This window comes from Zootermopsis nevadensis, unplaced genomic scaffold, assembly GCF_977971745.1.
Source record: "Zootermopsis nevadensis isolate Lab colony 2312 unplaced genomic scaffold, Znev_1.0 Znev_ptg000028l, whole genome shotgun sequence".
NCBI lineage: Eukaryota > Metazoa > Arthropoda > Insecta > Blattodea > Termopsidae > Zootermopsis > Zootermopsis nevadensis.
Window position 1 is genome coordinate 15,776,969 of NW_028259160.1, and position 15,237 is coordinate 15,792,205.

The window sequence follows — 15,237 nt, forward strand, 5'->3', positions numbered from 1 at the left end:
TCTGCGATGACTAAAATAGCTATTCTAACGACTAATAAGAATTATGTTAGTTTGTGCCTGTTATACTACGAACTGAATTAATCAAGGAAGTCATAAAAAATAACAAGAAACACGTTATTGAAATGGGTAGTAGCTAAATAATCTAAGTACGTAACAGCTAAGTGTCGATAACTTGGTTAGTTCGTGATTGTTTGCTGATAAGGAATTTTTGTCATCATGGGATAATATTTATGAATGTGTGGGTTTAATAGTTTCGATTTTCCCGTAATTTTTCGCGGGAAATTTACAAGTAAAATAATTAACTGTCTTTCGTTTGTAACAGAATTACAGTCAGGTAATCGTAACTTCTTCGAAGAACAAATTTTACTTCATGTTTCCAAGTACATAAACATCTAGGCTCTGTACAACGCGGGGAAATTACTTGAAACAGCTGTGCGACTATCAGTTTTTCAACTGTACTTTTTATGCGACGCAGTATAGAATCCAGTCTACATTATTACGTCCTGTTTCTTTCAGATGCATTTCAAATATTATTTTCTCATCTGGGAATTTTCATAGATATTCAAAATGGTAACCTCCGTTCAGATTTTCCAACTATAATCTCACAAGGACCTCACCCATTTCAACTTCCTCGATATGATCACGTCGAAACGAAATATAAAGTACGTCGTTAAATGACCGACGAAATTAACCCATAAACCCTGTTCAGTTCTTCACTTAAAAATTAATCAATGATAGAACTTATTTTTATCGATCAGAACATTTTCCTGTAATAAATAGTTTTATTGTTAAGTGCAAGTGTACTTTATTATATAACTATGAAATAACTGTGCTTTTAATAAATTTTATGGACGAGAAAATTATTATAAAATTCCATACGCTACTCACGTCCATTTGCCTCGTACGACGATGATCGTTAGGCCTGAGGTTCACGTACCTGAAAAATCAAATAAGTCATTAACAATTAGGAATTTAAAGAAAGATAATGCATCAATAGACAGGCCCAAAGTTGGGATAGTGTAAATATTGGTATTCCTTGTATCGAGAAAGAAATAAATGCAGAATTTTTAGATGTTAATGAACAATCTTCGTGCAATATTTCACAACCAGTGTTCCAGAACTTTCTTATTTACAACCTTCAAATCGACAGGGGAAATGCCAACTACGCTCGGCAGCCATGTTTCTGCTTTACGTTCTCTGAAGCAAGTAAGGGTGTGTTCTACAAGACAATTTAAAACGTTCATGGGCCCGGAAAATTAAATCTCTATTCCCAATTACTTTGATTTATGCTGTTCTCTTGTTCTGAGGGAAGGATTTTCACAAACGTACAACGCAATGATGAAACTCTTGCTTTATTTACTAATGTTTCATGCTTCTGAAAGTAGACTAAACTCTTCCGCGTGTTTCATGCTTTCTTAAATTGATTTTAAGTGGTACTTTCAAAACACGTAATGTTGTTTTCGAATAAGGGCCTTCTCGTGTTAGATCGACAGTAGCATATGCTAGTCGTGCTCCTGAGATCGAGAGCACAAATGGAGCGCATGCTATCTGGAGAGTTCCGGTTTAATGACGTAATACAGAACGGCTGAGGAATGCGAATGGTTACCGCTGATGTAGACGGACCTCCGCGATTTGCAATGGTGGAACTTAGTAAAAACAATTCACGTCATTGACTAACACACGGACGGACAGACACGAAGTGACTGATGATGATGATGATGGTGAGTGAGTGAGGGACATGATTTTGATAATTCAGTTCAATTCACTTCCTTATCGTGGACCAAACCGTTCATTGCAGTGTTCACAAAAGCCTGCCATCAGTCCTTACCCTGAGCGACATGAATCCAGTCCATACTTCAACTGATTTCGTTAAGATTTATTTTAATATTATCTTCCCATCTGCGCCTTCGTATTCCGAGTGGTCTCTTCCCTTCAGGGCTCCCCCCCATGCGTGCTACACGCCTCCCTAAACATATTTGGTCAGTAGTACGAATTTTCGAGTTCCTCATTATGCAGTTTTCTCGAGAATCCTCTGATTTGATCCCTCTTGGGTAAAAATGTCCTCTCCAGAACCCTTTTCTCAGATAACCCAGATTGCATCTGAACGCCAGTGACCAAGTTTTATACTCATATAAAACCAAGAAAATGTAGTTAGCGCATTTTAATAATACGATGAGTTGGTGAGAAAAATACGAAACATAATTCAATTCAATTCAATTAATTTCTTTAATAAATTAATTGAATTGAATTTAATTATGTTTCGTATTTTTCTTACAACCAGAGTACAGGATAAAATATAATAAGTAATTAATTTATTTCAATAATAATAAAAGTAAAACAAACAAATGAAACTAAATATATAAATGTACCATATTAATAATAATAATAATTCGATTAATTTATTGAATCATATTTCACAAATAAATGGGCTAAATACGATACCTAAGTAATATAATTCGATTTAATAATTCTAAATAAAATAAATAATACTAAATAATAATAATAATAGTTAAATTACTTTGTTAAGTGTTTGCCAACAGCAAAGATCCTATGACAGGCAAACACTAAAACAGACATACAAATTTGATAAAAAGGAAATAATCTACCTAGGTAAACACAAGTATAAATATTAAACACTAATAATAATAATAATAATTATTATTATTATTATAATTATAATACACGTAACACGTATTAAAAACAAAATGTATTTCGGAAATAGCTGCTTCACTATGTACCGTAGGGGCAAGGTTTGTCTCGGGTACATGGAAGTAAATACCCTATAAAGTGGTGTATAGAAGAAATAATAATAAGAAATGCAGATCCAAATGTTAGTACAATTTTATTCGTCTCGCGTCGGTAATTATGATGCACGTTTTTATCCGGGTCAGTCCATTATTTTGGTAAGAGTTCGCTGGCCAGTTACAAACCCAGTTCTGGCAGAGATCGTGCCAATGGCTTCTCGCATTCCTACACTCGTAACGGGAGATGAAGCTACTTACTCCTTCTTAAGCCCCCACGTGCTGTTGCTACCTGCATTTTATTGGTTTATTGCCTTAATTCCCCAAGTAAACGCTTAACTTTTCCCTCTCTTGATAGCCTGATAATGATAAGTTAGTCACGAAATTGAAAGCATATTTGGGCCTTGAAAGCTCATACCAGTGTTCACAAACCCTCCATTCGACCCATCCCTAAGCCAATTAAAATCAATCCAAAAACGACGTCCTTTAGATCCATTTTAATAATGTCCTCCCAAGTTGTTTATTTTTTGTTCACGACTAAAATTCGGACTGAATTTCATTTACCGAACGTTCATATATTTTCCAAATAATTTATTTCTGTCTTTGTCAATAATTGTTCTCGTAAGGAAACAAAAAAAAATCAAAATTGTGCATGGATGGATAATACTAAAATGGATTCTGAGGAAAATACATTGTGTAAATGGGATATAATTTTGTTTTGCCCCCTCTGGAAACCAACACAAGGGACAGGATACAGAATCTACAGTGCGTTCACTGATAAAATTGAATGAAACTGTCTCTTCCCCGGCTCCCGGCTTCAACTGCACGACGCACCGCTAAGAGCCACGTCTAATACGTTACTGTCAACTGTCAAATGTCCCGTCACCAACAATCACACGTATTTTATTAACGACAGAATTATCAAAAGAAAGTCAGAGATTACTAATATGTTTGTCCTTAAAGCATCCGCGTGGTACAAAGTGAAAACATGGGAATTAAATACACGAAGGTCATGGCAAGCTTCGCCCAACAGTGGTGACGTAATAATTAGCTGGAAACGTGATTATTAATAGAATAAGAACACCAAAACGCTGTACGGTAGGCTCACTTAACCAAATGGGAGATTATCCCAGAAAGACCATTGTTGGTGCTGCATGAGAAGTGACGGAACGAGGTCTAGACCTTTTATTCAACAATTGAAGAATAAGACAGAAAAGTGTCTGGAACTCGCAGTTCGAACGTTCATACAATTTCAAGCTTGACTTTCTGGCTCTCGTTAGGGTCACCTGTGGATAATGGCACTAAATTTATTGCTGGTAAAAAACCTGCTTGGGAGAGCCAGAGTGTTTTTAACATATCGCTTCCATTTTAATGATTAAACGAATGAATTTGGAGACTAGCTAAAGCGTTAAAGATTATTTAACTATTAAAGTAACTTAAGTCTTTATTACAGAATATTTGTAGCTGTGATGGACAAAGATCAAATCGTGTCGAAGTACACAAAATTGTAAAACCTTTTCAATCCGGAGCGGACCTGTAAAATGTTCTTTTTCTATAGTAAGGTTACGTGTTTTTGCTCCATTCAAGGAGAACGTTGCTTAGCTACTTTCTACTTTCCATGGCTCCAACCTGTTTCCGTCACCAGTTCCTGTCATCAACACCATGGTCCAGTTGCCGTTCAAATTATTTTCTTATGGAAAAATTATGATTTCTTGTCCAACCAAACGCGTTGTTTGTCTGTCCGGGACCACTTAAACGTTGACGTTACCGGGGGCAACAAAAACCCACGGGCCCTCTGACGTCGTCGCAACATTTGTGAAGTGTTTCGATGTTTTCCTTAGTTCCTCCAGGCAAATTCCGTGATAGCACTTTCAACTTTTATTGTAACGGGATTTCTGAATCTCGTCAGAAAAGGCCGCTTTATAACTGACAGGTCCATTAACACGCAAAACTTTATACTCAGTCATAATTAAATCATAAGATAGTGTAGTTGCGTCATATTGTGATTTATTAAATTAAAATTAAATTATTTGGTTATTCCGTCAAATCACAATGTATTTAAAATAAGATAATTAAAATAATTAAAATATCATTCTGTGTTCCATATCGAATAATCGATTTACAATTGGAACAGTACCAATTGTAAATCGATTATTCGATATGGAACACAGAATGATATTTTAATTACTTTAATTATCTTATTTTAAATACATTGTGATTTGACGGAATAACCAAATAATTTAATTTTAATAATTAAATCATCTGACCAGGTTATGGGCCGTGGTACTTGGGTTCGATTCCAAGCAGGGCAGGATATTTCTGTTCGCCGCAACGTCCAGACCGGCTCTGGGGTCCACCGAGCCTCGTTATCAGATCACAGCTAAAGTCGCCTTAGCGTTAAGGTCCTTATAATGTCAAGATTAGAAACGTGTGGATCTTTACCTCCACTCCCCCCTACGTCTGCATGGCGCGGTGCTTAAGATTAATAGCAAAGAGAACTTTACGTAGCCTTAACTTCGTCGTAATGAAAGTTGCACGAGCTAAGTACCGTACACTTGTTTCCCCTTTCACTGTGTGTCAGGGTTTAAAACTAAATGACGAGAGTCAGAGTAAGAAAATTCGAGAACGCTGACATTGTGTCCGCCTATGACATTTCAAAGTGAAAGCACCGCTGTAGAGCTCAGCACCAGAATATTTCTTCCTGTCTGCCGCGGAGTACAGTCTACCACATAAATCATGTTCCTGGCACCCCACACACCTCCTCGGAGTGGTACCTCAAAAAACTTTACCTTCAACCACGCACAGCAGGGCAATAACATCCTGAAGATGGAGGCATTATATTCCTCCGAAACCATCTATTTAAGTCGTCACAACTCGGAGAACCACGATCGAATATTCTTTGAAAAGTTTATAATTACTTAGCTGGTAAAAGAGGATTTGCCGCCTTTTATGGAACCTTAAGATTCATTAGTGTGTTTAAAACATAGCAAGCTGAGTCCAATCTGAAGTCTGTGGGGGGGGGGGGGAATAGGTATGAGCTGGTTTTCTTTTCGAGTGTCTGTACGTTTAGATTATCGCTACTAAAGAAAGCAATAAACTTCCACGTGTTACAATAATGGCCATCACGAACTACGTACATTAAAAAACAAAAACTGTAGGTCATGACAATTGTTGGTCCGACACAGAAGACTGTCCGTTTTAAGGTCAATCATGCAAAAATAAGTCTGAGATCTCTCGACAGCTTTAACGTAACTCACACATCCAGTCACAAACCATATCCTATTTTACGTAACTACAATGCGTTTTGTCTCGAGCTTTTTAACGTGCGTGATGTCCTAGCATCTCTCGGTAATATTTGCAGAGTACAAAGTACGAAGCTGTTCGTCAGGCCTTGAAAGACTTTCTCCATTCTGCAGTCCAAATATTCGGCTACATACAGACCAATAAACAGTAGACGATCTGAGCGCATTGATTACAAGTCTAGCAGCAAGGCGAGGCATGCAAACCTGCACAACACACAGCACATTACGAGGTGCTACCAAAAAGTTCAGGGAATTTGCCCATAAAAAAAAAATTGCTTATCAAAACTCCTAGTTTCCATCCTTAAAGCGTTTGTACCACAAAAAAGTTTTACTTTGACTCAGAGCATTCTCACCAAATGCTTCCACAAGCACGCGGTGGGTTTCTACAGCAGTTTTTTAAGCTTAAAGCAATATTTGATGCAGATTCTTTGCTCCTTAAAATCTGCCATTTAAAAAATCACGTCACGAAAACGCACGAGACTCAAGAACGCGGCCTCTCGCCTTCATGGCTGTGGGCACACTAATTCACAAAGGGTACGCCTCGCCCCATCTAGCGGCGGCAGGCCATTCCACAACCGGTTCGCGCGTGTAATTCAAATTCCCCGAACGTTTTGGTAGCACCTCGTATTATCATAAAACTGGTTCTCGGAAACTCTGATATCGCCCAACGCGTCTACGGGACGAAATAACCCAAACAGCGTCTTCGCCGCGTTGGGAATCTTAAATCTCGCAGTTTATTAACAATAAACGCCTCGCAATTCGACGACAATTGTTACCATAACTTTTTTCTAGACATAGAAAATATTTTATTAGCTTCCTAACAATGGATTCCATCTTCAGTGAATTAAATCAATGTCGACGAGTATTTAAGAAGGCGAGGAGGGCAATTTGGAGAACATTTATATTCCACTACAGTTGATTCTCGTTCTGCTGCAAAACTGTCTGTTTTCTTGCTGTCAAGAATGTTCTGCACTCTTAAAGAAATCAAACAGGCTCACAGCTGTTCTCCTATTAGAAACTTCGCAATTAAACAGAACACAAGCAGCAATCAGTTATAGCTTCATTTTTTGCGAGGTACCGACAATTTGGAACATTCAGCATTGCTTCACGCTAATTAAAGAATTCTTTTAGAGTTTCTCTTCAAATTACAGACACAGAAAATCTTACACCCATGTCACATATACCCGGCGGTTTCCTTCTAGACGCTTTTAAGCAGTGCAACTCATACAGAAAAATCGGCCTCGATCAATTTTAACTTCTCTGATTTACAGACGTCACAATCAGTAAAAACTTACGTAAATAAACTTAAACTGATCCAGGACGACGATCGCCCTGATGATGGAAGCAGTAAGAACCTCCGAAACGTCGGTGCTACCAGATTACACTGAGTAACAAACCCGCTGGCCGAGTAAGTAAACAATTCCATGGCCAGTTCTTCGTTTCGATTATAAACAATCGGAATGTTCATCGCCTCGTTCACAAAAGACCGCCATCCGGTAGTGTGTTGCGGGTTGTGTGAACAATACTGACAAATTGATAGTTGTCATTGATAGTGTTTTGTTTTCTGTGAGGTCGCTACTGACTTTTTAAAATATTTGGATGGATTTCGGACGTCACGAGCCACGAACTAGGAAATGCCTGACTACAAGACCAAGACATGGAACGCAGATGACACTTTCAGTCGAGATATTTTTCCATACGCTCCAAGCTTCACGGAATAAAAGTTTCTGACTCTTTGCGGAGAACGATGAAAGATTACGCACGTCTGATACAGTCTCACGAAAACAGAAATTTATCTGGGATAAACCGACTTCAAGGTCAATGAGATAAAATCTCGTCAGACACTAAGAAACACGGGTAAAACATTAAAAAAGAAATTTTCAGTCCACATTGGAGAGTAGTCACTGATGCAGACCTAAAACCGTAACTTACTCCTTAAACCTGATCGACTTCGGTTCTGGTCGTTTTATATTTGAACAATGGAACGCTTTCTTTAGGGCAATCTGTCACATGACCTCGCGCAAGGCCGGCGGCCATTGTAAAGATATCGGCAGTTTAAGAGCCAGATAACTGAAACCGAGCAACAGTATTTGTTTTAACGGTTCACAATTTGTGACGTTTCACCCTCGACTACGTCAAGGCGAGTAAACAGAACCTCATTTTCTGACCGGGGTAAAACACACCCGATTCCTGGTTTATTTAAAAACGCTGACAATCGGAAAATAACAAAAGACACTCATCTGGTGTTTTAAAAGTACATTCATCACGATTTTCAAAAGTACGTCGTTGGTTTTCATATTTTTTACAATCAAATCCTCGTTAACTGACTTACTAACGCATTATTCCTATATAATAGATCTTCCTTGAGAAGTTGATAGTCGCTAACCTGGTAAAGAAATTCTCACGGCTATTTATGGAGCACAGTTTTCATTTACGTGAACACAAGAATACGTCAAGTCGTATCCTGCCAGTAACGATTTGTTTTAACATCCATTTTAATATCATCTTCCCATCTAGGCTTACGTCTCTCAAATGGTTTCTTAGTTTGAAATTTTCCACCTAAATACATTTTAGAAGTGGTCATTATTTAAGGAGACAGATTAAGCTTAATGTATATCGAGATACGAAATCACACAAATTAACAGCAGCTTCTAAATTGCTGATATTTTAATGAGGCAAAAATTACTAAGACTTTGATCGGTTTGTGTCTGGAATGGCTAATATTCTCTAACGTAATCTTCATGTTGTCTCATCGAGATTTCAGGTTCTCAAGGCAGCGAGTACGAAGATGCCTGTCTTCTGGGATTTAACGCCGTTTAGTCCGGTATAAATCTACCGACGTTTCAGAGATACTGACTCCAGACTACACTGTTATTTTCATGAGACGTTGCAGCGATAAGGTTAAAAACAGTGTATTGAACAAGGTATGACAGTGGTAACGTTGTGTTCAGAAGCGCCCCGATTTAAATCTCTTACGGCCTGTCCCCAATGGTTTTCGTGGTTTTCTTCAGTCCCTCTGCAAATTTCGGGATAGTATCTTGAATTAGACTACGACCGCTTCCTTCCACATCCTTTCCAATTCATTATTCACTGTCATCCTCTCATTTGATGCTATATAATTTCAGCTACTGAGAAATGAAATTAGGATATATGAGATAACGTGTTCCTCCGAAGAGAGTACGAAGTGAAGATTGTAAACAGAGTAAGATTTATCTAAGACTGACTCACGATATGAATTAAATTATTCTCATCTTCATCATCATCTCGAGTCTTCCGTGTTCCAGCTCGTGATCACTGGTGATTTGAATGCGTGGTGTAAAAGAAATCGCTAGGTGTAGATTTTCACACGGGCAACTACGGATTCCGGGCAACAAATACGCGTGGAATGCCTGGAAAACGGAACCCAACAACACCTGAAACTTCTACAGATGAACCAGAACCTACCTCTGCGTTTACGTCGCAGAACTGATGTGACTAGGGAAAAATATTGACCGAGGAAGTTCACATTTTACGATTTTAACACGAGAAAGCATTTGGATTTAACTTACGTAGACGAAGTACGACTACACAGCTCACACTTTAAACCTATTTAAATTATTTTACTGGACATTACTCAGTATTCGGGAGGTCCTTGCTGTTTAATCCTTTAAAGCCCCGTGGTAACTATATGTACCAATTAATAGTTCTGCATTTTATTCACAGAATATTTTATGGGTTTAGTATGAATCAGAGAGTAAAGAGAGCGAATTCCTTAAATATCGTTAACCAGTTGATCGTCGTAATGGTAAAGTGTGGTGTTTTCTTTGAGGTACGGACTGAACCCCTAAATATTTAGAAGAACTTCGGCTTCTCGCAATAAGTATTTATTTATCTTATGTTAATCATATGAAACCCATACATAATGTTAAAGCAAACGGTACATATAGTTACCACTAAGCTTTATAAGCAGAAAAATGAAATAAGAACAGGGCATTCCAAATCTACGTAGGCAAATACGTAAACCCCCAAGTATTACGAAGTGAACTGTGTTACAGTATTACACGCTATACGAAGAACCAGTCTGTATCAGAGCTTTACTGCAATTTTAATTAATAATCACAGCGTGTACTTTTTAATTGGCATGAAGGTAATCGACCCAGGCGTTAAACCCGCTACACCATGTTATAGGACACCGGCTACCACCATAAATCTAGCTCAGTCTACATGACGCTTGTATTTCCGGCCGAGAAATGTTCGTCTTCGCACTTTTAATTAGTTAACCATCATCATCAAGAATAAATCTGTAACTCTTATAAATCAGCTGTCTCAGCATTTAGGTTTTGGAAAGCAAAATACATCCTGTTCCTCAGAGTTCACTGACGACGATGACGACTTTAATTTGGGATGTCGAGCCATGTAATCCGATAGGAATTTCCAAATATTTCAGATGTACTTGCTGTCTCCATCATCAGGGCGACCGAAACATTCCAGAAGACAGCCATTGCTGTGAGAACTTTAAATATCACACTGCGATTTCACCATCTCTAAGTTTAATTAGATTATGAAAGTTGAACAATTCTAACTTCACTGGCTGGAGAGAAGGCGAGGCAAACAGACAGCTACTTTGCTAGCCTGTCTAATTTCACTATGCTTTTTTACTCGCTACGAGTAAAATCTAAAAATGTGACTGAACGTCTTCTTAAGGGGGGAAAACCCTTGTTAAATGGCTCAAGTCTTAAAAAAAGTGTGTCGTTTAATTTAATATAAATTACAGACACGTGGAAAGATGGTAGTTGTGAGGCATGACAGACCCCAACGGCACCAAGATAACCATAAAGTAACCACAAACCGTGAAAATCAGATTATAAGTCTGCATTTCCAGTCTTAACCGATAACCACAGCGCCTGGTTCTCAGAGTCTGTCGTGCCCACATTAGTCAACAAATTAATTTGCCTTGGCACTACTCACAAAGAGAGACCAAAGTAGTTTAATTAGTAAACAAAGTAATTTGATGCTAATTAATTTATAATTATATAAAATTATTTTACGTAACATTATTCACATAAAAATAATTAGACGCAATCTGAAGTTGTTTCAGTCACAAAAAAAAAAAACAATGTAATGTGATTGCATTTATAAGCAAAATGACTTGACATAGAGACATCTCAATTTCGAAATAATTTTAATGTAAAGATAACTGCACTGATAAAACAAATACGACATTAATATATTCTCATAAAAACGACGTAACTGTATTGACAGGCAAAGCAACTTGACGTAAATACATTCAAAACACGACATAAAATAACGTGAATATATCCGCATAAAAATAAATGACCTGACAGAAATCATGAAAAATGTACAATAAAATTTGTAGCAGTTTCTTAAAATTCCAGAATATTTAATTTTCTTTCGTTAAATCCAACAACAAAATAATTTTTCGTGGTAACAATCACTCATTTCGTACGCGTTCCAAAAATATAAGCGGAGGTTCAAGTAGACCCCTATTATTAATCGTGCTGACATATTTATACACCGAGATTATTCATAACGTATAAAAGATCAGACATCGGCTTTTCAGCACCGAAAAATCGATTTAGAAAAGTCTATTATTCATACAGGCTTAAGGGACAGGCGGCCTCGCTTAAAATATACCGCCTCAAGTTCTTAATAGTGATCAGTACACTACAAAGTAGCTTTAAAATACCGGTTTGAAGTTCTGAATTGCTACTTTATTCTTTTAAATTTCTTTTATACCAAACTTCAATATATGATCCGAATATTTTAAGAAGACGTTAAATGCGACTTACACAATTAGTCATAACAACCGAAACACGCACTAAAATATTCGCATTCATGGATAATTTATGAAGTGTCACAGTTACCTTATCAAAAAAGTCACATTTAACTAAACATAATGTAACATGCATAAACGTCACCGTTATCGTAAAGTGTTTCCTTTATTTAAAATAGCCTTTTTCCTTGATCATAATTTTTAGTGATTAAAATATTCCTTGGCTTTTAAATAAAATGTCAAACAAATTTAAAAATTAGAGACCCAGAATCTGATGTTTCATAACTGTCATTACACGGTTAATTTTTTTGTATTTTAATATTCACATTTGCTACGTTTTACAGAATCTAATGTTTTATAGTACGTATGACGGGGAGCTTACCTTCAAAAACACTGCAAAGGTTTTACTTGGTGCATTCCTACCCTCGAATTCGTCTGCCTGTCCACTTGCGAAAGGCCATTCTTTTACGCCAATACAACAGTTTTTGAAAGTACCTTATATATACACACACAAACACACCACTGCTGTCAGTTGCTTTTATTTGCACAGACTGATGACTGTTGAAGGAATATCACTTTGCAGTTTAAATTATTTTTATACACGTAACGTGTTAATTAATTTCTGTACGGAGATTAAAGACTAGTGAAACAATTTAATATCTGCTCTCTTCAGACCTTCCTTGAACACTTACAACACTGACAACGGTAATTTATATTTGTTGATATGTACCAGTAAACACGTTTCTCAAAATTTATCATTCAGTCAGTTTATTTTAGAAAAATGTCAGCGTCTTATACGTGTAACACGTGTAAATTTTGATTTTAAATTTCAAGGCCAGTAGTTAAGAACACTAGATCCAGAACAAGATATCTACGACAAAGTTACGAACGAAGAGCTTATAAAGAAAACACTCCGTGAAAGTTATTTTTCATGTCCACACGAAACGAAGTGTCACTCACAAAATTATTTTCCACTTGTCACTCACGTGTCTACTTTAACATTAAAAATGAGCGTACTTTGCGTAGGTAAGTCATTACTATTATTAAATTACTGTAGAAGAAATATAAATCTGTCATCGAGGCAACTTGATTAAAAGTTACCGGGTATCCTTATCAATTATAATTATTTTTAATTTGATTCTAGTTCAGATCGATAATTTTAGCCACGTACGTCAATTCGAGGCTAAAACGTGTATCACCTCTTAATATTAAACGCTGCTATGAACACGAAACGAACTTATCTGACTATCCAAAGAGTAATTCGTAACGTCACCACAAACTTCAACCACGTTGCTACACTAAATATGAAGGAATAGCACGTTAACTCGCTCGCAAGAATATTACAGGCAACAGGTAGGTTTGCGATTAACCTGCTTTCTAGCGGGTGTTGGTCAAAACTAACTGGACCGGCGAACCGGGACTTGAAGTTTCTTTCTTTCTTTTACCCCCCCCCCCCCCCCCCTACATAATCGTCACGAAATTAAACCAATGTCTGACTCTTTCTTTCGTCAGCCTTCGCAGACGTGTTACTTTCTTATTTAACACACTGGCTTTCATTAAATTTCACAGTTTACTCGTGTCCAGAAAGGTAATTTCCTTTCTATACCTTCATCTCTTTTCCACGCTCTCTCTCTCTTCCTCTCTCTCTCTCTCTCTCCTGCTACCTTTCTCAAATACTTTTTAATTTAGCAGTAAACTAACGATAATACTGTGTATATTTAAAATCTCACGTCAAAACGTCCTTGCTTCCATTAAGAAATCCGCGAACATTACAAATAAAAACATTCTATCGTATGTCTTTCACATACGCCACGGTGGTCTAGCGGTTAGAACGCTGGCCTTGTAATCCTGGGGTCTCGGGTTCGATTCCCGGCGGTGCCCGAATTTATAACTTGTGTTGGGCAACACGGAGTTTTCCTCCGTGGCATCCCAATAATTACTCCATTCACACACAGAAGAAGGCAATGGCAAACCACTTCTGGATCATCTGCCAAGAACGTATATGAACAGGTCCCAGTCCGAGAAAAGGATGGAAAGATCCTGTTCATAAATATAAAAAGTCTTTCACGTATCTCACAGAAAGACAAGACGTCAAAGTCTTGAAGGTCCCTCCGAGAAGTTACAACCCTTAAAAGACCAACGTCGACTGTTCCTTCATTATTTTCCCAAGTCTCTCGAACTTAATTTAACTACAGACCCTTAAAAAATTGATCACGACCGCCTCCTTCCAAATTATTATTGATACCCCATGCATTATCATCCCTTAGATCTGGGAGAAAACCCTCAAATGCCATTTCATCCACAAGAAATCTTATTTAACGACGTCAATCCATCCGAGGAGAGAAGCCTAACCACCTGAGCTACGGAACGCCCGCTCGGCTGAGTGGGGGACATAAGTAATGCACAAAGAATTTTGGTTAGAAAGCATCAACGGGTGAAAGAAAAACCGAAACGTAGATGAGAAGATAATATTAAAAATTAATCTTAAGAAGAGTACGGTAAGAATATATGATCTGGATTCACGTACCTAAGAAGCCTGAAAAATGGTTTCTTTTAAACTGAATGACCTTTGGGTTCCAGAAAAGCAGCGAATTTCTAAACCATGTAATAAAATGTCAGTTTCACAAGACGTTAAACTAAAGAGACAGAAAGTTAATTTCCCGACCAGTTAGAGGTCCTTATAAGATAAGATAAAATAAAGACTCATCAGATAAGACACGAATTAAAGATAAAACTGACAAATATAAACATTAAATGAAAAGAAACGTTTAGAAAGAATGGCCCAAACCCGACCAATAACAGATATGTTACATTATAAATCGGAGGAAAGAGATAAATTGATAGACCTAGAATAGACGCATGGGGAAATTTAACTACTACAACGTATTGGCGCGTATCAATTTTGGTTAAAATCGGACACTTAACATAAAGACGTTTTTTCCTCTCATCTCTAGGGTAATTACTTGAACCTATTTATCGAAGCGAAAAATGTTTTGGAAAAAAAGTTACAGAGAAAAATTACGAATTCCTTCAATGCACAGTTATCTTTTTTCTTAAGTTTAAAAGGGGTTCATGATAATTAAACAAGAGACTTTATGCTCTGTCATCTCGTAGCTCGAAAACCGATACACTAATTACCAGGGCTGTGAAGTCGGAGTCGGTAAAAATGTACCGACACCGAATCCGACCTCGATATAAAATCTTAAGAACAATAACCATTAGAAGTATAATTAAATATAGGTTATAAGTCTAAAAAGTGGACTGATGATTCACGTAGTGGTGATTAAATCTCTTAAGGTGCCACGTACCATTTTAGTAGGTCTACCCTTATTAATACATATTGAGCTTTTATGAAGGAGTCGGGGTCGGGGTCGGGGTCGGGGTCGGGGTCGGAGTCGGAGATTTTAGTACGAATTACGAT

At 37.3% G+C, this 15,237-nt stretch overlaps 1 protein-coding gene across 3 annotated transcripts in view; it reads right to left on the bottom strand.

Moving 5' to 3' along the window:
* Nucleotides 1–15,237, bottom strand: part of LOC110826642 (uncharacterized) — a 48,462-nt gene that overhangs the window by 22,436 nt on the left and 10,789 nt on the right. Inside the window, exon 2 of one of the 3 annotated variants that reach the window (XM_022057480.2) lies at nucleotides 889–937. The exons of 1 other annotated variant lie outside the window; for it this stretch is intronic. The gene's annotated coding sequence lies outside the window, so the exon portion shown is untranslated. Of the gene's footprint in view, nucleotides 1–888; nucleotides 938–12,198; nucleotides 13,187–15,237 lie in introns of those variants that run through there. One more of the 3 variants, XM_022057481.2, reaches the window with a different exon arrangement.